The sequence below is a fragment of the Eumetopias jubatus genome, unplaced genomic scaffold, assembly GCF_037043125.1.
Source record: "Eumetopias jubatus isolate StellerSeaLion01/CBP00866 unplaced genomic scaffold, mEumJub1_p1.0 scaffold_17, whole genome shotgun sequence".
In the NCBI taxonomy this organism is placed as follows: Eukaryota; Metazoa; Chordata; class Mammalia; order Carnivora; family Otariidae; genus Eumetopias; species Eumetopias jubatus.
Window position 1 is genome coordinate 67,719,898 of NW_028274823.1, and position 22,195 is coordinate 67,742,092.

Sequence of the window (22,195 nt, forward strand, 5' to 3'; positions counted from 1 at the left end):
TTTATTTCCCTTGAGGCAGCACCCCATGTTCAGACCCACTGTGCTTAAATCGTTTCATTTCCTAAGGTGTTTGCTGAGAGGAAGGCAGTCTCCAAACAGGGGCATTCATCACAGCCTTGCTCATGGTCGGCTGCATAACCCCACTCACTCTTCTCTGTCAGCATCTAGTCAACTGATGTTTCCCAGGAAGTGCTGATTTCCAGGAAGTGCTGATTTTACCTGTTTCCAAATTGGAAATGCGTAAACCATTCCGTTCTGGCAAATGGGCAACGTCCCTTTGCTTCGGCCACAGTGGGAATGAATTGCAAATCCTTGCATAACTTCTCAATGAACCGTTTATTTGGTACTATCAGATTTTACCTGTATCAAATTTTAATTCAAGGGCAGAACTAAAACGTGTGTGTGTGTGTGCGCGTGTGTGCACGTGTGTGCGTGCGTGTATGTGTGCGTGCATGTGTGTGTGTGTGTATGTGTGTGTATGTACTCCAAGTCTGTGTGGGACATGGAAAGAGAAAAAGGCAATAAGACATTCATACCCTGATCCAAGTTTATTCAATCATATAAAAATTTTTGGAAGAAAATCAATGTTTAATAAATGGACATTTTCCTAAAGAAATATTTTTTAACTTTGCTATATGATAGAATCTGCTAGATCTTTTAAAAAATATAGTTGCCTGAGTGCTACTCTTAGAGATTTTAATTCTGTAGGTGTAGGCTGTAGGCCAAGCATCAACATTTTTAGGGAACTCTTCAAGGAATTCTGACAATAGAGCCGTCGAGAATGGCTGTTATAAGACTGGCAATAGAGAAAGAGTCATTCTCTTAAATAAAAAACAAAAAAGCAATAAACCATTGAGGTGAGGTGTTTTTAGAAATAGCCAACTGTGGTTCTTTAAATAGGATGCACTCTTCTTATTGTGCCAAAATTTTCTTTTCATTTCTTTTGAAATATGTAAGATTTTATACTTCTATGTTGCCTTTCTTGGAAGGCGCCTAAAGCACTTTATAAGCATGAAGCCCCACCACACCTCAGTGAAGTAGGTAAGTACTACTTTTCTATGGAGTAAACCTGGAGTGTGGGGGAATTTCATAACTGAGTTAATCCTACTCAATAATGCAATAATGGGGCTCCAAAGTGCCTTGGACTTCTACTCCATACTCAGACTTCTGGAAAGTTTTCTGTACCTCATTCTTTAGTTACTGTCAAGGTTAGTAAATAAAAGAAGTGACATTTTAAAAATTTAAACTAAATGTTTTTGTATTGAAAGTTCCTTTTTGCCAATATTATATTCAGGAAATCCTATAACCTGAAAAATTTAACTTTCACAACATCCCCACATTCATCAATGTTGATAATTGTCCAAATGCATCTTCACTCTGTCTACTAATGTCAACCAGTGTGTGCATTTTCCATTGTCTAGGGAATGATTTTTTTGTTACAATAAAATATTTTTTTGGTTTGTTTTGCATTGGTTTGGTTGCTTTTTCTCTTCTTAGCCACCCTCCTCCCCCAAACTGCAGTGACATTTCACTTGAAATGTAAAAAAAATTAATTACCACATGTTCACTTCAGACCCCAGAATTTGCTGACTGGACCTCAACACATTCAAGTCAATCTGCTGAACTATTTTGACCATTGCCTTCCAAAAAGCTAACATGTCAATCCTACAGAATGATGTTGGCAGTCATTAATGGAATTCTTAATATGTTCTAGGCACATTATATTATTTATCTTTCATTATAGCCCTGTGAGGTGGGGATTATAGTCTTCATTGTATGGTACAAAACATAATTGTCATGATGTGGACAACATATATAAGTAGCTTCCAAAAGCAAAATGAAGAAAGTTTCTAGTAAACCCTCTGATTTTTAACACGGCTAGGAAATGGGGCTTGGGTGGGAGGGCTGCTGTAAAGCCAATCCTTTAGTGAATAGACAAGTCATGTTTATGTAAATAATTATTCAATTTTGCCCATTTCCTAAGAATTAACATTTTTTTTAAAAAGTTTATGTATCTGTGTCAGGGGTTGAACTCATGATCCCGGGATCGAGAGTCACCTGCTCTTCCGACTGAGCCTGCCAGACACCCAAGAATTAACATTTAAAAACACACTTAATGAAATTATAATTGATTAGAACATAATCTTTCTTTTGCGACTGAAATGGTATTTGGTAACCTTCTAAGTGCCTGGGACTTTGTTAAGAGCCCCTGCTTCCTCCTTTCGGCCTTCTGCCTCACTCTGTCTCTGATAAGCCTCCCAGGAGCCCGTTGCTGAATTAATTTTCTCTAGGGTGACCAGGTCATCAAGAGAGAAGTTTCAGCCACCACCTTTTAAAAACCCCGTGAGGAACCGTTCCCAGGAACCAGGAGTCGCAGCGCTGGGAGGTCATGACCGTGGGGGCTGTCAGTTATGTTGTGCTGGCTGGGAAAGTCCCCTGACCTCAGAGAGCCTCAACTTCTAGCAATCAATCTGGGATTATCTTAACTCGCAACGTTCTGGGAAATAAAGGAGAGCTCTCTTTTGAAGGAAAGAACGCCTCATTTTTTCTCTTACTTAGGAGCATTATTTTAAACACATCAAGTACACAGTTTACATTAGCAATGCCATACAATTTCTCCCTCATTAATAATGATCCTGGGGGACCTTTTGCTCTGCAGTCAAGAGTGTCTGAAGGATGCCGGTTAATGAAATGCCTCTTTGAGTCAGGAGTCTGACTACAATCAGTTAAAATGATCAGAGATGGATACATGGATAATATTCAGAGATGCGGTACACATATTTGTTAAGGCTACGGTTTCTGGGTTCAAATCCTAGCCCAGGTCCTGTGCTAGGTGACTGAGAGCGTATCATTTAACCTTTAACCTTGCAAAGCCTTAGGTGTTTCCTCCCTTGTCAAACATGTCATAGGACTATTAGGGGAATTAAATAACATAACCCATATACATTCCTGGCACCTGTTCAATAAACACTAGCTATTATTATTTTTGTTGCTCTCATTATTCCTTAGGATGTGGCCTCTCAGTCTCTGAGGGAGGTGTCAAGTGTTCCGGGGCACAGGTGTGGGGTAAATGTTTGCTTCCAAGGGCCTCATTTAGAGGAAGAAGGCGCCTCCTGTTACCCCTAACTGGCGCCGCTCTCACAGCTATTGCCCTCCCCGACCATGTTCTTGTCAAGATCTTTCACCCTTAAGGATTCATGACTCAGCACATTTTTTCTGGAATTGCCATTCAGAGGCTCTGACACAAAACAAAACACAAGCTGTTCCTCCACAAATCAAATAGAATTCACTTTGTAAATCAAATTGCTATGGGAATTTGAACTTTTATTTATTTCCTTAAGAACTCATCATCTGAGCTGTTTGGAAGGTGGGCCTGAAATTAGACAGAAAGCAAAATGCTCGCATTTGTTTATTGAGCACTAATTGGCTTCAGCTCAGGGCTCTTACCTCCCTCTGCCTTCCCCGACCTCTTTCAGATTTACTCTTGGGGGAGCATAATTCCTTGCCAGGTCTTCTGGGATTCTATTCCTAGCAGGTCTGTCACATTAGTTGCTTCTTACAACATGCATTCCTTGTCCTAAAGAGTCACTTACTTTTATTCTCTCTCCTCGCAAAAATTAAAAATATATATATTTAGAATTTAATAATTTTTTTCTAAGTGATAGTCTACAAACATCGGTAAACAGTACATTTTCTTTTCTTTTTTTTTTTTTAAGCAGATTTTTTAAGGGGCGGGTAGGGGCAGAGGGAGTGGGAGAGAGAGAATCCCAAGCAGGCTCCATACCCAGCCCAGCACGGAGCCTGTTGCAGGACTCCCTCTCATGACCCTGACTTATGACCTGAGCCAAAATCTACGAGTTGGACACTTAACCGACTGAGCCACCCAGGTGCCCCAACAGCATATTTTCTATAACAAATAATTAACTGTGGTCCAGGTGCTGTCCTGCTGTAGGTCACCCTAAAGTACAAAGCCATGGAGACATGCTTGTTTTTCCTTCCTGGAAAATACCTAATGTGATAAGGCAAGATGTTATTCCTCCAGCTTAGATCTGAAAACACCTCAATATCTACAGCTTTAATAGGGCATTTCTAAGCGCAGCCCAAATGGCTCTCGGACCATAACAACAAAAGAGAACAGATGGAAATGGCTATATTAACCTTTAAGAGATGAGAGGCCAGGCTCAACAGTCCATTTTCATATAGTCTCTACAGCTGCTGAGAGGGTGCCATTTTGAGAACTCCTGGGCAGGATCCCCTCTCGAAGGAGATTCTCCCTGAAGGTCAAGTGTGAACAAGGGCTGATGGAGGAATCAGTTGAAGCCAATGAGAGTGCCATGCTACACAGAGTCAGGATGAGCTCAGGTTCCTGGACGCAACAGTAGAGTGGCAGTTTGTCTGATAAAATGGAATAATATATGGGACCCTCCTCGGATCAAGACTGAAAACTGCTGTAACTTCCAGTGGCATTTTAGCTCTCACTAGCTGAGAGGCATAAGCAGGGATGAGAGCTGTCTCTGTTCTTTGTTCTCAAAGCCCTGGCGAGTGGTGTGAACCAAGGAAAGGTGTCAACAGAAGCATCAAGGAAACCTGCTGGCAGTTCTGATGGAACTGGCAATGGATGTTGCAAAGAAATCTGAGAGAAAGTGTGTGTGTGTGTGTGTGTGTGTGTGTGAGAGAGAGAGAGAGAGAGAGAGAAAGAGAGAGAGGGAGAGCTGTGGGTGTTCAAAAGAGAGATTCTCCTCATTACCTCAGCCTACAGTCCACATGTAGTTATGAAACATCTCAGAGGAACACCTTGTTTCAGGACCTGAGGCATCCTGGTCTTTCCAGGAAGACCTGAAAATTGAAAATCTCCAGGTTGTTTTTAGGCAACAGCCCTCCTTTCAGTTGGGCTTCTTGAGGAAGTTCGGGGTAAACTTCCTTTGTGGATTATTGGCTTTGCCTTTGGGGAATTTGCTCAAACCCCATCACCCCCCTTGAGAAATCTTTGGGAAGGGTCGGGGCTCTCAGTGAAGGAGACAGCAGTTCAGTGCCTAGTTAGCCAGGACAGTTCTATGAGTAGGAACATGTCCCAGGAAATCACGGAGCACCAAGGGCTGTTTTAACTACCTGGGGCCTGGTAAGCTGAACATTGGGAATAGTTGTTAACAAGAAAATAGCCCGGCATAGAAGAGAAAGATTGGGATCTGAAGTCCAACACAGCAGGCTTGACTTAGTTCCTCCAGCTACCATCTTACTAGGTGAGTAATCTTAGTTTCATTTGTTAAACTCTCTTAGCTTCATTTTTGTTGTTGGTGAACTGTATTGCTGGAAGATTTAGAAATAATAGATGCAAAATGTCCAGTGTGTTGTAGTTTCTAAAAAAAATAGAAATGATTTTTAACCTCTGCTCCCATAAAGTGAATCCCAGTATTATAAAAAGTAGGAGGTATATGGTAAAATGGTAGATACACAATATATATGGTAGATTGGATTCTTACCTCACTGCTATATGATACGGTCATGTTATCAAACTATCCTGCAAACAGTGTGTGTGTAGTGGTGGTATGGGAGGGGAGAGTGTATCACTCCCAGGGGCTGTCCTAGATTCCAGAAATACAAGAATAAATAAGAAAGTCTCTTGCTCTGAGAAGTTCATGGTTCAGTAGGACCAACTGATACCCAATTAAGTATATATTCAGAACCTGCTTTTAAAAATTTGCTTGTTAATTTTTGTATTCATTCAACAAATTTTTATGTAGCACACACCATGTGGCAGGTACACCGGCGTTGAGGTAATGGTGATACACAAGACAAATGTGGTCCCTCTGTTCACAAGGATTTCTTAAAGCAAAAAATCGATCCCATGGTAGTCTAACTAGTAATTGTGCTTTAAGGCCAATTCTCTCTATCAGATTGTCCTAGCAGGAGGAAAAGGTATACATGTATGCTTGCTGTCATAGCAGATGCTGTGGTGTGCCACCCAGATACCCTTCAGGACCTGGTCACTCATCTCCCCGGGGCCTGGGATTGGCTGCTGAGGGCTCACAGCTGAGTCCTGCTCTGGGAACTACCTTCAGCTGAAGGCATTCTACTGCCTCTTCAGGGAAGCCAGAGTCTAGTGACCCTGGCCTCAGTGACTGATGAATGGCTTCTTTGACTAAATTTCGACAACTCCAGAGCCATCCCAGCTCTAGAGCTTCCTCTAGAACTGAGGCCTCTGTTGCACTTGATTCACAGCTGAACCTTTCCCTCTGTCCCACCCTATTTTCCTACTTCCTTGCAGGTGCTTTTCTGGAAAGCACTCCCCAGTAAACTCCCTGCTTGCAAATTCCATTGCATAGTTTGTTTTCACCAGGAGATCTGACTGAAAACACCTGTAACTTCAATACAGTGGGATAATGCCCTGCACACAGGGTCATCAGAGCAGGGAGAGGGGAGGGAGACATCTTTCTTGAGGGCCTATATGTATCCAGTATTCTTTCAGGTACTTCACAACTGTATCTTGTCCTATTTAAGTTCCAAAGACTTTGGCAAAGACTGGGTGTCATCAGGTAAGGCTGGCTGCTTGATTATCAAAATGACACAAAGATGCCTTTCATCTTGGGACATCTGGGCTCTGGCTGTCTTGTGAGAAGTCCAGGTACTTCATTTCTTACTCATGCATCATATATTAACTGAGCACCTATTATGTGTCAGGCACTCTCCCAGGTACCAAAGATGTAACTGTGTGCAAGATAGACAAGGTTCCTGTCCTCGTGGAGCTTGTCAGGGCCCCAGAGCTGGTTGTAACAGAAGCCTCAGCTCCTAGGGGAAGCTCTGGAGCAGGGATGGCCCTCTAGCATTGTCCCAATTGAGTTGTCACCTCTGACTCATGCTAAAATTCCCCAAAGAATGGATATAGGAGGCACAATGAGAATTACTGATTTGTATGAGCAATAAAATAGCCAAGAGGACTGGACCTGCCAGTTCACCTGGTAGTCACCCTTTCCAAACTGTAGCTAAGTTCAAGGGGAAGCCAAATACCACTAATTGGAAGGTGTTTGAGGTTCCTGGGATCAGCGCCATGGTAGTTCATTGAGTGATGGGAGTGTTTAAGAGCATCATGAGAAGACAGCCTGGTTCAAACTTTGCCACTCTAAGGAACTGCCTCTAGACTGTGCATAGTTGGGCACAAACAATATTTACCTCCATGGCAATCCTCTTATAAATGTACTATGGCTGACCAACCCCTCCTCTCTCCCTAGTATGTTACTACCTTTGATTAGGTTACAGCCAAGTGCTACTGGTCAAAGCCTCTGGGCAATTATCTGTTCAGAGGCATTATGCTTGATTGCATATTTTATTGCTCAGAAGGCAGTCTACATGGCCAGTACTTTTGCTGAGGGAGCCACCATCACCATGGGACAGATCAAGAAACCAAAGAATCAAATGAGCCAAGCAATGTGCTCAAGGTCACCCAGCCAGTGTCTCAGGCACAGGCCCAGATCCTGTCTATTTATGGAGATGGGGAAGTGAATGTGCATATAGAAATGATCTGATCCAACCCCATGACCTCAGAGAAGAAAACACTGTGGGCCAGAAGGAGACAAGGTCCAGAACAGAACTCTCCTGCATCATTATTTGTATCCAGAAATTCATGACATCACTCCTGCCCCTTGAAAACAGGCATTCAATCTGTAACCAGAACTTTATTTTTAGCAAGAACTTTCTTTTTTTTTTCCCCAGCAGGATAGGTGCTAGAAATTGTAGCTATTGAGCACTTGAAATGTGACTAATCTGAATTGAGCTGTGTTTTAAGTTTAAATGTAGAGTACATTGGATTTCAAAGACTTAGTACAAAAAAGTGAAATAATTGGATAATTTTATATATTGATTATATATTTAATGATTATTTTATGATTAGATGACAATATGGATATATTATTAAAATTAACTTCTTCTGTTTCTTTTACTAAAAAGATGTGGCTGTGAGAAAATTTAATGTTCTATATATGGTTCTTATTATATGTTTTTTGGGCAGTGCAATTGTAGATATTGCTATCCAAAAACATATTTAAAAATTCTACACACATTATATTTGGTTGATATGAATCTCAAGTCTCTTTCAAGATTTTCCTTTGATTTATTTGTTGAAGAAATCAAATTATTTGTCCTGTAGAGTTTCCTATAGTCTGTCTTGCTGATTGTACCCCCCCGTATTATTTAATATATTCTTTTGTATCCCGTATTACCTGGAAACTAGTAGTTATATCTAGAGCTTGATCACATTCAGGTTTGATTGCTTTGGTAAGAAAAATTCATTGGTTGTGTGTACTTTCATCAAGATGCACTAAATGTCTGGTTGTCTGATTTTTTTGATGTTAAGATTGAACAGTAGGTCTAGTATGATTATCCTTTATAAATTTCCCCATAATATTTTCTTCACCTAATGGTTTTTGTAGCTAGTTATTAGCATTACCTATGCTCATTATTACATTAGAGAGTGCAAAATGGTGATATTCTAATTCTATCATTCCTTTATTTATTAACTGACATACTTCTATAAAGAGAAGTTTCCTCTTGTCGACTTTCACTTTCCCCAAGGAACAGTGCATACAAGAAAAGCAAGATACTTATTTTACTTATTTAATTCTTTCTCTTTATTTATTAGTTTCAGAAAAAAAAAAGTTGGTTTTTCTGGCGTCCTTCAGATGCCACCAATGAGTCGTGCCGCCCCCGCCTCCCGCCTTGGGGGGAAGATATCATTATGAACTCATGGATTTTAAATTGGGGGCATTGAGGGGGTGGTTTCAGCAATTACAGGTTTTTTCTCCTGATGCCCAAATTTTCCCATTAAGTTTACCCTTAAGTACGAATGACACAAGCTCATAGTCTTTGCTAGTTTCTTTACTTCCTCTTATGACAAAATGTTTTAGCCCAACTCATCTTGTACATTACTGCCCCAGATCTGCAATTAGCCATTCCTCCAAGGAGCACAAGGGGATGGCTTTTAGACCACAATCTGGGCACTTGGGATTGTTTCTACAAAATAGATATTTTTATTTTTATTTTTTTTAAAGATTTTATTTATTTATTTGACAGAGAGAGACACAGCAAGAGAGGGAACACAAGCAGGGGGAGTGGGAAAGGGAGGTGCAGGCTCCCCACTGAGCACGGAGCCCGATGTGGGGCTCGATCCCAGGACCCTGGGATCATGACCTGAGCCGAAGGCAGACGCTTATCGCCTGAGCCACCCAGGCTCCTCCTATATTTATTTTTTCAACAGAAAATGCATCATGTGCTAATACTGATAATTCTAATTTAAATTAAGGATCACATGTTTTTAACCTACCTTCAACTGATTTTATATTTAAACTCTTTTCTTTGATGTTGAAAATCCTGATTTGCTAATGACAGTATTTGCTCTATCCTGTCATGTGTATAACATTTTCAAAATAATGATATTATTATTATTATTGGTAATACGATTACTGAAACACTACTTTGCAGTTCTTTTCATCTGAAGGTAGCCTATTCAGGGTGTGCACTCAGATTATTATATTTTAGCCCTTTGAAATAGTTCCTCTCTGTGTGATTAAGTCACCAACTTGCTACTCACTGAGGCTTATTTGTTCAGTTCTAATTTGCATTTTTCCTATTATGTGTGAACTTAAACATCTTTTCAGATATTTAAGGGACATTTGAATTTTATTCTTTGTAAACTGTTTTTCTATAGGTTATTGGTGTTTTTATTCTCTATTTTTAGAAACTCTTTATATGTTAGGGATATTTGCCCCTTGTACTATAAGTTTAAAGTGATTTTTTTCCCAGTTTGTCATTTGTCTTTGTGCTTTTTGATCTCTTTTGCCATGTTGAAACTTTTTATGTTTGTGTTTGAAGATTTTTTATTGATTGTTTTCAAACTGATTTTAAATACAAATTTATATATTTTAGATATAAGCTATGTGCATGTTTTTAAACTTGTATTACCTTCTTTTTAAAAAAAAGATTTTATTTATTTGAGAGAGAGAACACACATGTGTGCATGCACAAGTGGGGGAGGGGCAGAGGGAGAAGCAGACTCCCACTGACCACAGAGCCCACTTTGGGGCTGGATCCCAGGACCCTGGGATCATGACCTGAGCCAAAGGCAGACACTTAGACAACTGAGCCACCCACGCACCCCAATACTTTATCTTTTTAATCAGCTCTCTTATGAGAGTTTCTAAAAGGAAATATTGAGGGAAAAATCTGCTGATCTCTTGGGAATTTTTGATCAAGTCTTTTAAGTTCATGATCTCACATAAACTCCTGCGAGATAGCACCTTGAAACTGCATTGCTCACACATTCCAAGTCCATACTGTGAAAGCCAGAGACGTGATATCTCTCTCCATCTGAAATCTAGATAAACAATATGGAATATAACCTAAAAATCATGACTCATATGCTGAGAAGTTTGTTTTGAAAATTGAATGCTTAAATATACTTATATCTTATTTATTATAAAAATAACCAAATGCCAACTATCTGCCAGGCACATAGTATCCTTTAGAATCTTAGATTTTAAGTAAGGTTGAGAGACAACAACAAATATATTCTATGTATGTATGTGCATGAGTGTATGTCTATATATGTGTGCACATAAAAGTGTGTATGTGTGCACATGTATATATGTACGTGCGCATGCATATGTATATGTGTACATGTGCACATGTGTATGTGTGTACCTGCATATGTGTGTGCGTGTGTGCATATGTGTGTATATGTGTGCACATAAAAATGTGTCCGTGTGTGTACATGTATACGTGTACATGTGTATGCATGCATATGTATATGTGTACATGTGCACACATGTGTATGTGTGTATGTGTACCTGCATATGTGTGTGTGCATGTGTGTATATATGTGTGCACATAAAAATGTGTACGTGTGTATGTGTTCATGTATACATGTACGTGTGTATGCATGCATATGCATATGTGTACATGTGCACACGTGTGTACGTATGTATGTGTGTACCTGCCTATGTGTATGCGTGTGTGTGCGTGTGTGTGCCTATATATGCAGACACACACACAATGGAAGAAAAGCAGGTAAGAGGGACGTGAGTGCCAGGGTATGAGGAGTTTTTCAAATACGAGTGTTAGGAAAACTTTCACAGGCGGGATGACTTGTGAGTAGAGGCATGGTGCAAACAAGAGATCGAGCTATGCGGCTGTCTAGGGAGAAATCAGTCCCAGCAGGGGAACCAAGTGCCAAGGCCCTTAGTCAGGAGTGTGCTTGGCACTCGTGGGTGGAGTGGAGAGAATGATGAGGACATGAGATCAGAGAGTGAAGGTGCTTATAGGCTTACATACGGGGCTTTATATGCCATTGTGAGGATGTTGGCTTTTCCTCTAAATGAGGTTGACAGCACCTAGTGATGAGGGGGAGAGAGGGAGAGAGGCTGAGTGAGGGAGGGAGGAAGGAAAGAAAGTAGGAAAGAAGGAAGGAACAAAGGAAGGAAGGAAGGAAGGGAGGGAGGGAGGGAGGGAGGAAAGAAGATCTGATTAATGTTTTAAGAGGATTATCCTGGGTTTTGTATTGAGAATGGCCTATAGAAGACTAGGGAATAAGAAGGGAGACAAGCCTGGAAGCTATTGTAGTAATTTAGTTAGGGAATGAGGGTGAATTGGAACTGATCAGGGGTGGTGACAAGTAGTCAGATTCTGGATATACTTTGAAGGTAGGGCCAGGAAGATCTGTTGACAGGTTTGACATGGGATATTAAAGAGAGAGGCAAGGATTATTCCAGGGCTTTTGGCTTCAGCAACTGAAAGGATGGATTTGCCATTTGCTGAGATGAGAGAAATTTTGCAGGTTGTAAAATAAAAGTTCTGCTATGCATATGTTAAGTTTGAAATATCTATTCCACATCCAAATAAAGATACTGAACAGGTAATGGATGCACAGGAGTGAAGTTCAGGGTTGCTGTGCATGCATTTGGGAGTCATCAGAATCATAGAAAGTAAAGCTTCAAGTCTGGTGAGATCACTAGGAGGTGATTGTACATAGAGAAGAAAAGAGGGGAGGAACTGAATCTGGGCATTCCATCATTTAGGAATTTGGAAGATAAGATGGAACCAACAAAGGAGGCCAAAAAGGAGCAAGCAAGTGGATAAATAAGAGGAAAAAGAATGGCATCCCTGAAGCCCAGTGGAGAAAGTGATTCAGGGAAGGGAAATAGTCACCTGTGCCATCTAACAGGTGGGTCCGGTAAGGGGAAGGCCACAAACACAGTCAGCTTCCCCAGTGTGGAGACAAAACCGGTGCTTGATAAGTGGGATGGAGGAGCAGTCAGTACACGAGTGTCTTGTTAGAGTGGGTTCGATGGGGAATGGGGAAAGGTGATGGGGCCCATGAGTGCAAACAACTCCTAAGCAGTTTTATTCTTATGTGTGATGAAAATGTCATTAACTCTGTTCACTGACTTGGGACTGCGCTAATTAGCCCAAAATTACCATTTCTGTTACTATGTGAGGTTTAAATACAGGGTCAATTTGTTTTGCTTTGTCTCCTGGCCAAAAATGAATTCCTGACTTTGCTTATCTAGAATAGTCACCTCTGGGGATGACCTGAGAGAGTGTGGACAGATAACTACAAGCTCATCCACAGTCCTGGAAGAACAGCTTGAGATGTATGACTAATAGTGATCCCTGGCTTTATTTCCTATGGAAGTTATTTCTACTGCATTGAGCAAACCGGGACGAGTCATTCCCATTGGGCCTGTGGGGTGGCTTACAAAGGGCTTTTCAATCCAATATCTCATTTGATCCTCATAACAGCCACATGATGTAGGGCAGGCAATGACACTATCACTATTTTATAGAGGAGGAAACTGAGGACTCCCGTGGCTGAGGAACTGTTTTAGAGCCTAGAGCTGGGATGGTTACCTAAAACTTCTGACCACCTATCTCCTGTTCAGTCTGATTCTCCTGCTAATTCAGCCCTACTGTACTTGGCTTCAGTGAGCAGAAGTTGCTCTGTTCCCCTGGGTTGTGTCTTCCTGGTAACAGGATGGCATGGAGCCCTCACCATGGTCCTTCTACAGCCTGAGGCACCCAGCCCTGCCTCAATTTCTGGAAGTCGACTCTGGCCTGACCTTTGCTCTCCTCTCCTGGGCCCTTTTGGACAGTCTGTTTTTCACAAGTTGTGACTCAAAGTTTGATGGGAGGTGACAAGCCTATCAGATTGTGCTGGATGACCTCCATTTCTATTAAAATCAAATGTAGCTCCTTTTAAAACCAAGAGATTAAAGCATTAGATGAAATGACAGGTGTCCCTTCATTTTGTGTTCTTGAAATTATATAACTTCTCTTCCATTTCCAAGAATGTTCCAGAACTAATTTTAGAGTGTAGTTCACATACTAATGTTCTTAGTCAAAACAAATGAACTATATCTATATGTTATGCTTGGATGGGAGGGCATTAAAGGGAGAATTTGGAGCTGAGGTGGCAGAATTGATGAAGCTGAATTTAACCAGAAAGCTGATCGGTCCTCCTTTGAGATGTTGTAATGGCTTTAAAAGGGCGTCAAGGTGAGATCACTAGTATCCTCCAGCAGCAAACACATACTGAGTGTCTGAATGTCTGCAGAATGGGGGACACTGGTCTGAGTACTGGTTGTACAATAAGGTGCATTCACGTATGAAAAGGTTCATTTTCCCAGGTTAACCTCCAGTTTTCTGGTTCTTGACACTTAATGGAGTTATTAAGGACATCCTGAACTCCAGAGGGAGAGAGGACAGATAGAAAATCCTCCACTAATCACACTTGCCGCTGTAGTCCTGAGAGCCAAGTATCATAAGACCATCTACATGAAGGAAAGTCAGAAAGACCATGAGGGTTTGGTGAAGCCACACATAGTCTCAGAGCGGCCTTCCTCCAGTCCAGCAGTAAGTTTGTATCCAGAGAGATGTGTACGTGCATGCATGTGTGCGTGCGTGCATGCGTGTATGTGTGTGTGTTGGGGTGAGGGAGGTGGAAGAGAAGGGTAAGAGCGCTGTGCATGCTGGAGAAACCTGGACTCAAACAGGCTGCTTTGAAAAGTAGTGAACATGCATCCAGTCAACAAGTGCTGACAGAGCCTCTCTCACATACTCACCATGATATTCATAGATACTTGGAGAGTAGTCGTCAAAGTTAAAAGGTACATACTCTTTGATCCAGCAATTTCACAATTAAAATTTATCTTCATGTTGTAGATGTGTGCTCACACACAAAGGCTCATTGCAGTATTATCTGTAAGAACAAAGCTGGAAACCACCACAGTGTCTAAGAAGTGAACTTGATAATTGCATTATATTATATTGATATAGCGAGTTACTCTGCAGCTATTAAAGACAGTAACTGACTGAGATGGAATGTGTTTCAGAACACATTAAGTGTGAGTATAAGTGTGTGTGTGTGGCTGTGTATTGTATATATGTTAGTCAGGATCCAATCGGGAAACAGAGTTTGCCCCAGGTGGGACAAATGAGTGGGTGGTGTGCAGAAGTGTGGGCAGAGGCATTAGACACCAGTGTAAAGGCTACTAAGGTTCTCCACCCAGGTCTCCTTTTCAGGGCTGATGCATTCATTCACGGGGGCTGAAAATATCAACCATTGTTGGCTCACGGATGACCCTTCACTTGGTTGCCCTCAGCCTCTATAGGGGACAGCTTCATTCAGGTTATATTCCCTCCTAGGAGCAGCCATGGCCAATGACTATCTGACATAGGGGTACAAAAGCCCAGCCCCCTCTTCTCAATTTGGGACAATTCTGAAGGGCCCTCCCAGCTCCAGAGCTCTTTGTAGCACCATCTGAGGTCTCACTGAAATGCATTTCATGTTAGCTTCTCCTTCTGGCCAATCCTGCTCTCCTCCTTTCCTTATAGGTGTGTATCCAAAGAGCATTCCTCAATAAGCCATCAGCATTCACCTCTCCATCTCAGTGTGTTTCCAGGAAACCGATTCTAAGGTCTATCCCTAGAGCTGATGGGGCTGAAGGTGCTGGAGCCTGGAGTAGGGACTGTATGCAGGAGCTATGGTATGGAAGGGTGCAGCTACCACCAGGGATATGGGGCCAAAGCAGAGGAAGAAGAGACCCAGACTTCTCTCTCCTACCCTCCAACCCCTTTCCATTGTCTCTCACTGGATAAACCCAATTGGAAACCAACCAACAAAAGAGGCTGGGTAATGAGGTATACAGGGGCCACCTCTTGGGGGCAAAGAATAGGACAAAAAATAAGTTGGGAATGGGAGTGCCAAATGGGGATTAAGTGATACAGTATTTCCCACTTATATAAACAGGAGGAATATATAAATATATACATATATGCACAAATAATATATACTTGCTTATGCCTAGAACATTTATGGAATGAGTTAGAATAAAACATAGTGGTTGCTTATGGTTAGGGAAACTGTGCCCTTCATTCTCTTCTGACCACTTGAATATTTTTTACATGCACAGATGTGTTTAATATTGTATTTGAAAAAAATACAATAGGTGTAGGGAATTAAGGAGAGAGGTTAGACTGGATGATTAGTTCCTTTGGTTATGGTTGGTACTAAGTGCATTACGTTATGCTGCATGAATACAAGGAGGAAAGGTCCCTGCCCTCCAGGAATTTACAGATTAGTGTGGTGTAGACAGTGACAATAATGCAATGGGGTAGTGGCATCATGGAGGTAGATTGCAAGGTATAATGTACCAGAGAAGACTGTTGGTCCACGTCTCTTAGCAGGTCTTCAGCTTCTAGGAGACAGTCAAAGCAGCGGGTGAAATGATGAATAAAAGTTTTATCACACTTGGCCTGTAGGATTCATTAAGGATAATGGAAGAATAATGGGTAAAATAACGGCAAGAGAACGAAGGACCTTGTATGCTATTTAGCAAGAGGTTAGGTATTGAGAATCCATAGAAGATTGTTGTTTTTTTAAAAAATTGAGGTAAAATGAAGTGTACAAAGTGATGACTTCTGCTAAATGTATGCACCTGTGTAATTACTAGCCCAATCAACATTTCTAGTATCCTAGAAATTTCACTGAGGCTCCACTCCATTCAATCTCTACCTCCCAGAGGCAACCACCGTTCTAATTTCTATCAGCAAATGTTAATTTTGTTTGTTGATGAACTTCATAGAAAAGGAATCATTTAGAATCTATTCTTTTGCATCTGACTTCATTTACTTAACATTATATTTTTGGGATTAAGCCCTGTTAAGTTTGCCAGATAAAGTATAGGATGCCCAGCTAAATTTGAATTTCAGATAAACAACAAATAATTTTTAGTAAAAGTATGTCCCATGCAGTATTTGTATTTTTATTTGCTAAATCTTGTAACTTTGATCCATATTGTGTGTGTGTGTGTGTGTTTTTAAGATTTTATTTATATTTTGACACAGAGAGACAGTGAGAGAGGGAACACAAGCAGGGGCAGAGGGAGAGGGAGAAGCAGGCTTCCCGTGGAGCAAGGAACCTGATGTGGAGCTCGATTCCAGGACTCCAGAATCATGATCTGAGCTGAAGCCAGATGCTTAATGACTGAGACACCCAGGTGCCCCATATTGTGTTCTTAATAGTTCTTTTTTTTTTTTTTAATGCTGAATAGTACTCAGTAGTATGAATGTACCACAGTTTGGTGATATTTAGGTTGTTTTTGGTTATTATGAATAAAGCCCCTATGGATATTCTTGTACAAGTCTTTTTGTGGGTATATGTTTTTATTTCTTTTGGGAGAAATACCCAGAAGTAGAATAGTTGGGTTGTGAGGTAGAAATGCATTTTTTAAAATAATAAACTCCTAGTTTTTCATTTTATATTCCATGGAGGCATTTTGAGTGGAGGAGTGATGGAGGAGTGGGCACCTCAGGGCTGAGGGACTGAGCGGCCAGGGCAGTGGACGCAGGAAGGGCTTGGGGACTAGGGCGGTGTTCTCATCCTGCTGGTATGGAAATATCTCAATATTTTATTTTACTTTACTTAACTTTACTCTATTGTATTATTTTATTTTATATTATTTTTTTAGAGAAAGTGAGAGAATGCGTGGACACACACCTGCTAGCGGGGATTGGGGGTGAGGAGAAGGAGAGAGGGAATTAGAAGCAGGCCCTATGCTCAGTGTGGAGCCCAAGGCCAGGCTCCACGTCATGACCTTGAGATCATGACCTGAGCTGAAATCAAGAGCTGGACCCTCAACAAGTGAATCACCCAGGTGCCCCCAAAGTATTTCAGTATTTTAAAAGTGATATGGTTGTGCCAGTACCTAGCTCCTAAGAAGCAATATCCAATAGAAAAACAATGTGAGCCACATATATAGTTAAAAAGTTTCTAGGAACCAAATAAAAAAAAGAAATGGGAAATTAATTTTAATACTTTATTTCACTCAGTAGATCCAAAATGTTATCATTTCAACATATAATCAATATATAACATGATTAATGAGATCACATTTTTTTTGAAATTCAGTGTGTATTTTAAACTTCAAGAAGTACCCAACAGCCACAGGTGGACAATGCTGTTCTAGAAAGACTGTGGGGAAGGCGGCCCTTTTTTCTGTCTTTGCTCCCTGACTTTTGAGGAGGTGACTAGCTGTTTACAATTTCCTGCAGGGTCTTCCTGGGGCTTCCTTCACTGCTTAACTCACCTGTAAATACACACAGCCCTTAACAGGTGTAGGATTTACAACATAGACTTGGTGTCTTTTTCAGCTCTGAGCTCAATTATATTAATTACCTGGCCCATTGCTTGGTGCTGGCTTCATTACCAAACCAAAGTGTGACTTAATTGCTCTTTAAGCTCCTTTGAATTTTCAGACCTAATTTACCAGCAGCCTCGAGCTCCTGAAACTCAGGCATCTGTGGGTTTGCTAGGAATAAGTAGGAATTCGCTGTGCACAGAGACCTTCCTCGCGGGGCCCTTCTAGGCCTTTTCCTTTCTTATTCAGCGATCAGAGATAAAGGATCTTTGCCTTCTCTTTTGCCTCCTCGAAGCTGGTGACACCTGCCAGCTTAAGAAGCATTTCCTATGCTTCAGCCCCACCTTGTGGTTTAGCAGAAAAAGTCCAGAAGTAGGCCGCATCCATCTTGGGATCATTGAGCATAATTAACAGCCTTGAAAGGCCATCTGGCTTTTGCTGTCTTCTTCAGTCTGAGAGGAAATGAGATTTGTTGCTGGATATGGAGTATCTCTTATGGGCTAAACTGCCTGCTGAGAAATCAGGCGGTGTAGTGGGTCCAATTTGAATAAAGCAGAGAGTCACGCAGAATCATAAATCCAGGCTGCTACTGTTTTATTATTTAAATTGAATTGTGTCCACATTTCACAGATGACTTGGCTCAGCCAGAGAGCTTGGCATCTCCGTCAGCTGTTACTGTAAAATGTTGAGTTAGTGCCTTCAGTTACTCCAAGTTGGGAATTAGCTTCTGGCCATACACCCTGGAAATTGCATTCACTTCATGGATCTGCAACCCAACCTGTGGCTGAATTTCACCAACAGACATGTTGGCGTGGCCAGTATAGGTTGCAAATAAGTGGCCTTAGAAAACCAACAGATGGGGCAGAAGCTTTACTGATATCCATAACTTCACATGCTTCCCTATTATCTTGCACCCATATTCCTTAACCCCTTTATTGGTTACTTCTGTTGGAAAGGTGTGAGTTTGCAATTTCCTTACTGGTCCAGAAATGCCAATTGACTTGCTTGTGGTCATACCATTAGGCACTGGCAGAACTTTATTGATTAACTTAACATTTTTAATCATTGCTTCATCCCACAAATTTCCTATTAAAAATAAGTCATTGGATTTTTGTGGACATATGTTTGTACTCAGTGATGGATAGAGTGTATATCCTGAGTTTCCCAGTCTCCCAACTTCAGAACTTTGGCTTGATTGTGGCAATCATTTCACAATGCATATGCATGTCAAATCATCACATTACATCTTAAATATATACAATTTTGAATTTGTCAATTGTATCTCAATAAAGCTGAGGGGACAAAAACCTTGGGGGACCTGTTTATTGTCAACAATTCAAATCTACGCTTTACCCTTCATTAACTGTGTAGCTTGGCCAGAATGTCTATTGATCATATTTCTTAGACTCAATTTCCTCTTCTCATTCACTAAATTGGTAACATAGAAAGGCCTTAAACAGGGCCTGCAACCTAAGTATTCACTGATGACAGTAATCAGGGCTGGGACTAAGTGAAGGTGCAAAATGACCGTGACAGTGAGTGCCTCCCTGTAGTCCTCGCCATGATGATGATGATGATGATGATGATGCAGCTGGTACCTACATGGCCTTTACCTTAGTCCGTTTGGGCTGCTATACAAATGTACCACAGACTGAGTGGCTTATAAACACAGAAATTTTTCTCTCATGGTTCTGGAGGATGGAAGTCCAAGATCAGGGTGCCAGCATGGTTGGGTTCCAGTGAGGACCATCTGGTTTGCCGATGGCTGCCTTCTTGTTGTATCCTCTCCTGGCAGAGAGCAGAGGAGAGCTAGCTTTCTTCCCCTTCTTATGTGGATTCTAATCCCATCAAGGAGGCTCCACTTTCATGACCTAATCATCCTCCAAAGACCACACCTCCTAACACCATCACAGGGGGTTAGGATTTAACATAGGAATTTTGGGTGGGTGGAGGAGAACACAAACATTCAGCCATAACAGCATTATTCGGAGTGTTAATGACATTGTGTCCCAAGTGGCCGGGGAGAGACTTTGAGGAGCCGCTGGACAGCCTGATCCCATCATCTCTGTGTTCACCTTCTGGGATTTCACCCTAAGGGCTTCCTTCCTAGGGTAAGCTCTTATCCTATCTTAACATTTTCCTAAGATTTAGCTGAGAGGATGTTCTAACACGGACTCCTGGGAAGAAAAACAGCACAAGAGACTTAGATAGATAGGCTTCTAATTGAGAGGAGAGGGGGCAAAAAAGGGTAGACTGCAGGGTCCTGGACACAAGCTTCTCGGACTCCTGACATTTGGCTGAGCACTGCCTTGCTGACCTTTCCTGTATGACAAGTGAGCTGGGAATCCCATGACCCCGAGTGGAGATCCTTCCATGTTAAGAAATGCACATCTGCCTATAGGATTCTAACTACATAGTCCAACAAAGGCAAGGAACAATGGTGGTAATTAACAGGGCCATAAAATGTAATACCCACCCTTCTTCCAACCTCCAACCAAACAGGGTCAGAAGGCACTTGCAATTCCAGATACTAAATAAAAATAGAAACAAGCTCCCGACTGTGAATGCTCCTGGATCAGGCAACACAGTGGAGTCCTGCTCTTGGATCACTGTTAATTTTTTGCTAAAGCTTGTGGACTGCCCTGCCGGTCACAGCTGTGTCTGTGAGAGCCACGCAAGTGGCACAGGAAAAGAACCTCAGAACCCGGAATTCCTTCCCACCAGGTGGCCTCAGTAACTACAGTTCCTGTGCAAGTTTCTCCTCTGGGTTAAGGCAGCGGAAATCCTTAAAGTACAATTCTGCTAAGGGAGTAGATTTAAGCTTTTATCTGACACTTTAACCTTAGTATAAAAGTACATTACATGGACTTTGTGGAAGGTGAGTTTTGATGGGGGTAAGTAGTATGTACTTACTTGCCAAGACACAATATTGCAGAGGGTAGGAACATTCCTTCTCATATATATATGAAATGTGTATAATTATATATAGTAACATAAAGATATATATATAACATAGATAGAGAATAGATAACAAGTCTATGATCAGAAAGCATAGCTGCATGGCCAGTGAATTCTGAAAACGGGAAGTATTTGCCCAGCATTTATTTGGCTTGGGTTACCAGGCAGCAACAAAGCCCCTCTGTTGGCCCTTGCAGTTATGAAGAGGTTTAGTGCGTGAGATGCCTTCCCCAGAGCTGGATCCTAAGGGCATGTTCAAACCTTGGTGGAGGGGCAGACTTGAGGCCAGTGTTGGCAGTAAGTCGCAGACCAAATCATTGGAAAATAAATCCTAGTTCAGGAAGAGACCAAAGTCACGTGAAGAGCTGAGTGTCACGCCACATGTTTGCAGGCAGCTGGGTGGAACTTGGCATGGAAGCTGTCTCTGAGTCTCCTATGAATTTGAGGGCCAAGAAACAAACCCGGAGAACCAGGGAGTTGAAATTTCTATCTTCATAGGAGACAGAGAGGGGTTCAAGCCCTCACTCCTTGCTTTCCTAGGTGTATTAGTAGGCTATTTAGGTGATATTTACTATCTCGTGTAATAGGGGGTTGGAATCCGGGGCAGTTCCAAGGCTAGTAAGGCAGATCAGTTGATTCCATCAGGTACTCAGTTCTGTCTATCTTGCTGCTCTGCCATCATCAGTGTGCCTACTTTTCCTCAGACACATTCTCTTATGGTAGCAAGATGGCTGCCATAGCTCCAGGTATTACATTCTCTCATGATTATAGCTGAAAGGAAAAACAGTGGAGAGGCGCAGATTCTTCTCATGTACTTCTTTCTATGAGGCAGGGAAACTGATCTCTGAAGCCCCTTGAACACTTCTTGCGTATCACTGGCCTGGATAGGTCACATGCCCATGCCCTATCTGTGACATTTTTAGCCTATAGAATGGGTGGTGGACTCTATCAGCAGTGATGAAGTGAGGGTAATGTGATCAGATGTGCAACTAAATGTCTGAAACACAGGGCAAGACTCTTAATATCTCTATCCTCAGTTTCTTTATCCATAAATTGGTATCTCAGAACTATGTTCTGCTACACGCTGAATGTTTATGTTCCCCCAGAATTCATATGTTGAATCTTAATCCCCATTGTGAGGGTAGCAATAGGTGGGGCCTTTGGGAGGTGATTAGGTCATGAGGACAGAGCCCTCAGGAGTGGTATTTGTGCCCTTACAGAAGAGGTCCCAGAGAGCTCCCTGCTCCTTCCACCGTGTGAGGGCACAGAGAAATGTCAGCTGTCTGCAGCTTGGAAGAGGGCCTTCACCGGAACCTGACCATGCTGGTGCCCTGCTCACAGACTTCTAGCTTCCAGAACTGAGAAATAAATTTCTGTTGTTTATAAGATACTCAGACAGTGGTATTCTGTTATAGCAGCCTAAGCTAAGATATGTTCCTAGAAGGATGCCTGGCACACAAGATGAACTCAATAAAACTGTTTTTTCCCTTCCAGCATCCAAAGCTCAAGCATTTCAGGAACCTATTGTCCCAACAGTCATGTGTCGTGGGGTTATG